Here is a 5155-nt window from a genome sequence, read left to right as displayed (position 1 = left end):
GTTTTCCTCTAAGAGTTTGATAGTTTGTGGCCTTACATTTAGGTCTTTAATCCATTTTGAGCTTATTTTTTTTGTATGGTGTTAGGGAGTGATCTAATCTCATACTTTTACATGTATCTGTCCAGTTTTCCCAGCACCACTTATTGAAGAGGCTGTCCTTTCTCCACTGTACATTCCTGCCTCCTTTATCAAAGATAAGGTGTCCATATGTGCGTGGGTTTATCTCTGGGCTTTCTATCCTGTTCCATTGATCTATCTTTCTGTTATTGTGCCAGTACCATACTGTCTTGATTACTGTAGCTTTGTAGTATAGTCTGAAGTCAGGGAGTCTGATTCCTCCAGCTTTGTTTTTCGTTCTCAAGATTGCTTTGGCTATTCAGGGTCTTTTGTGTTTCCATACAAATTGCGAAATTTTTTTATTCTAGTTCTGTGAAAAATGGCAGTGGTAGTTTGATAGGGATTGCATTGAATCTATAGATTGCTTTGGGTAGTAGAGTCATTTTCACAATGTTGATTCTTCTAATCCAAGAACATGGTATATCTCTCCATCTATTTGTATCATCTTTAATTTCTTTCATCAGTGTCTTATAATTTTCTGCATACAGCTCTTTTGTCTCCTTAGGTAGGTTTATTCCTAGATATTTTATTCTATTTGTTGCAGTGGTAAATGGGAGTGTTTTCTTGATTTCACTTTCAGATTTTTCATCATTAGTATATAGGAAAGCCAGAGATTTCTGTGCATTAATTTTGTATCCTGCTACTTTACCAAATTCATTGATTAGCTCTAGTAGTTTTCTGGTAGCATCTTTAGGATTCTCTATGTATAGTATCATGTCATCTGCAAACAGTGACAGCTTTACTTCTTCTTTTCTGATTTGGATTCCTTTTACTTCCTTTTCTTCTCTGATTGCTGTGGCTAAAACTTTCAAAACTATGTTGAATAAGAGTGGTGAGAGTGGGCAACCTTGTCTTGTTCCTGATCTTAGTGGAAATGCTTTCAGTTTTTTACCATTGAGGATGATGTTTGCTGTGGGCTTGTCATATATGGCCTTTATTATGTTGAGGAAAGTTCCCTCTATGCCTACTTTCTGCAGGGTTTTTATCATGAATGGTGTTGAATTTTGTCAAAAGCTTTCTCTGCCTCTATTGAGAGGATCATATGGTTTTTCTCCTTCAATTTGTTAATATGGTTTATCACATTGATAGATTTGCGTATATTGAAGAATCCTTGCACTCCTGGAATAAACCCCACTTGATCATGGTGTATGATCCGTTTAATGTGCTGTTGGATTCTGTTTGCTAGTATTTTGTTGAGGATTTTTGCATCTATGTTCATCAGTGATATTGGCCTGTAGTTTTCTTTCTTTGTGACATCCTTGTGTGGTTTTGGTATCAAGGTGATGGTGGCCTCATAGAAGGAATTTGGTAGTGTTCCTCCCTCTGCTATATTTTGGAAGAGTTTGAGAAGGATAGGTGTTAGCTATTCTCTAAATATTTGATAGAATTCGCCTGTGAAGCCATCTGGTCCTGGGCTTTTGTTTTTTGGAAGATTTTTAATCACAGTTTCAATTTCAGTGCTTGTGATTGGTCTGTTCATATTTTCTATTTCTTCCTGATTCAGTCTTGGTAGGTTGTGCATTTCTAAGAATTTGTCCATTTCTTCCAGATTGTCCATTTTATTGGCATAGAGTTGCCTGAGTAATCTCTCATGATCCTTTTTATTTCTGCAGTGTCAGTTGTTACCTCTCCTTTTTCATTTCTAATTCTATTGATTTGAGTCTTCTCCCTTTTCTTCTTGATGAGTCTGGCTAGTGGTTTATCTATTTTGTTTATCTTCTCAAAGAACCAGCTTTTAGTTTTATTTATCTTTGCTATTGTTTCCTTCATTTCTTTTTCATTTATTTCTGATCTGATTTTTATGATTTCTTTCCTTCTGCTAGCTTTGGGGTTTTTTTGTTCTTCTTTCTCTAATTGCTTGAGGTGCAAGGTTAGGTTGTTTATTCGAGATGTTTCCTGCTCCTTAAGGTGGGCTTCTATTGCTATATACTTCCCCCTTAGAATGGCTTTTGCTGCATTCCATAGGTTTTGGGTCATTGTGTCTCCATTGTCATTTGTTTCTATGTATTTTTTAATTTCCTCTTTGATTTCTTCAGTGATCACTTCATTATTAAGTAGTGTATTGTTTAGCCTCCATGTGTTTGTATTTTTTACAGATCTTTTCCTGTAATTGATATCTAGTCTCATAGCGTTGTGGTCAGAAAAGATACTTGATACAATTTCGATTTTCTTAAATTTACCAAGGCTTGATTTTTGACCCAAGTTATGATCTATTCTGGAGAATGTTGCATGAGCACTTGAGAAAAATGTGTATTCTGTTGTTTTTGGATAGAATGTCCTATAAATATCAATTAAGTCCATCTTGTTTAATGTATCATTTAAAGCTTGTGTTTCCTTATTTATTTTCATTTTGGATGATCTGTCCATGGGTGAAAGCGGGGTGTTAAGGTCCCCTACTATGAATGTGTTACTGTCGATTTCCCCTTTTATGGCTGTTAGTATTTGCCTTATGTATTGATGTGCTCCTATGTTGGGTGCATAAATATTTACAATTGTTATATCTTCTTCTTGGATCGATCCCTTGATCATTATGTAGTGTCCTTCTTTGACTCTTTTAATAGTCCTTATTTTAACGTCTATTTTGTCTGATATGAGAATCGCTACTGCAGCTTTCTTTTGGTTTCCATTTGCATGGAATATCTTTTTCCATCCCCTTACTTTCAGTCTGTATGTGTCTCTAGGTCTGAAGTGGGTCTCTTGTAGACACCATATATAAGGGTCTTATTTTGGTATCCATTCAGCTAATCTGTGTCTTTTGGTGGGAGCATTTAGTCCATTTACATTTAAGGTAATTATCGATATATATGTTCCTATTCCCATTTTCTAAATTGTTTTGGGTTCGTTATTATAGGTCTTTTCCTTCTCTTGTGTTTCTTGTCTAGAGAAGTTCCTTTAGCAGTTGTTGTAAAGCTGGTTTGGTGGTGCTGAACTCTCTCAGCTTTTGCTTGTCTGTAAAGGTTTTAATTTCTCCATCAAATCTGAATGAGATCCTTGCTGGGTAGAGTAGTCTTGGCTGCAGGTTTTTCTCCTTCATCACTTTCAGTATGTCCTGCCACTCCCTTCTGGCTTGTAGGGTTTCTGCTGAGAGATCAGCTGTTAACCTTATGGGGATTCCCTTGTGTGTTATTTGTTGTTTTTCCCTTGCTGCTTTTAATATGCTTTCTTTGTATTTAATTTTTGACAGTTTGATTAATATGTGTCTTGGCATATTTCTCCTTGGATTTATCCTGTATGGGACTCTCTGTGCATCTTGGACTTGATTAACTATTTCCTTTCCCATATTAGGGAAGTTTTCAACTATAATCTCTTCAAATATTTTCTCAGTCCCTTTCTTTTTCTCTTCTTCTTCTGGAACCCCTATAACTTGAATGTTGGTGTTTTTAATGTTGTCCCAGAGGTCTCTGAGACTGTCCTCAGTTCTTTTCATTCTTTTTTCTTTATTCTGCTCTGCAGTAGTTATTTCCACTATTTTATCTTCCAGGTCACTTATCTGTTCTTCTGCCTCAGTTATTCTGCTATTGATCCCATCTAGAGTACTTTTAATTTCATTTATTGTGTTGTTCATCATTGCTTGTTTCATCTTTATTTCTTCTAGGTCCTTGTTAACTGTTTCTTGCATTTTGTCCATTCTATTTCCAAGATTTTTGATCATCCTTACTATCATTATTCTGAATTCTTTTTCAGGTAGACTGGCTATTTCCTCTTCATTTGTTAGGTCTGGTGCATTTTTATCTTGCTCCTTTATCTGCTGTGTGTTTTTCTGTCTTCTCATTTTGCTTATCTTACTGTGTTTGGGGTCTCCTTTTTGCAGGCTGCAGGTTCGTAGTTCTCACTGTTTTTGATGTCTGTCTCCAGTGGGTAAGGTTGGTTCAGTGGGTTGTGTAGGCTTCTTGGTGGAGGGGACTAGTGCCTGTGTTGTGGTGGATGAGGCTGGATCTTGTCTCTCTAGTGGGCAGGTTCACGTCTGGTGGTGTGTTTTGGGGCGTCTGTGGCCTTATTATGATTTTAGCAGCCTCTCTGCTAATGGGTGGGGTTGTGTTCCTGTATTGCTAGTTGTTTGGCATAGGTTGTCCAGGACTGTAGCTTGCTGGTCGTTGAGAGAAGCTGGGTGCTGGTGTTAAGATGGAGGTCTCTGGGAGATTTTTGCCGTTTGATATTATGTGGAGCTGGGAGGTCTCTTGTTGACCAGTGTCCTGAAGTTGGCTCTCCTACCTCAGAGGCAGAGTCCTGACTGCTGGCTGGAGCACCAAGAGCCTTTCATCCACACGGCTCAGAATAAAAGGGAGAAAAAGTAGAGAGAATTAGTAGAAGTATGAAGAAAGAAAGAAAGAAAGAAAGAAAGAAAGAAAGAAAGAAAGAAAGAAGGAAAGAAGGCAAGAAGGAAAGAAAGGAGGGAGGGAGGGAGGAAGGAAGGAAGGAAGGAGGGAAGGAAGGAAAAAAAAGACAGAAAGAAGATACAGTAAAATAAAATAAAGTATAATAAAGTGATTGTATTGAAAAATAATTTTTTAGAAAAATAAAAAGAGACGGATAGAACCTTAGGACAAATGTTGGAAGCAAAGCTATACAGACAAAATCTTACACAGAAACATACACATACACCCTCACAAAAAGAGGCAAAGGGGAAAAAATCATAAATCTTGCTCTCTGAGACCACCTCCTCAATTTGGGATGATTCATTGTCTAAAGGAAGGAAGGAAGGAAGGAAGGAAAGAAAGAAAGAAAGAAAGAAAGAAAGAAAGAAAGAAAGGAAGGAAGGAAGGAAAGAAAGAAAGAAAGAAAGAAAGAAAGAAAGAAAGAAAGAAAGAAAGAAAGAAAGAAAGAAAAAAAGAAAGATGTTTTATTCTTATAAGGACATCAGTGTCCAGTTTCTAGCTTTGCTGGTAGCAAGAGACAAGGCATGGAACACCTGGCAGGCATGGAGTGAGCTCAGAATCACCATTTGTGGCAGCAGTGACTTCCTGATCTGTGAATTGGAGCTTCTACATTGTGTTTTAGACACAGCCTCTGATTCTCCACCTTCCTGCCTGTTGCAGAG

Source organism: Stenella coeruleoalba (assembly GCF_951394435.1).
Source record: "Stenella coeruleoalba genome assembly, chromosome: 8".
Classification (NCBI taxonomy): Eukaryota; Metazoa; Chordata; class Mammalia; order Artiodactyla; family Delphinidae; genus Stenella; species Stenella coeruleoalba.
The sequence above is the reverse complement of the archived record's forward strand: the minus strand, read 5'-3'. Positions refer to the sequence as shown.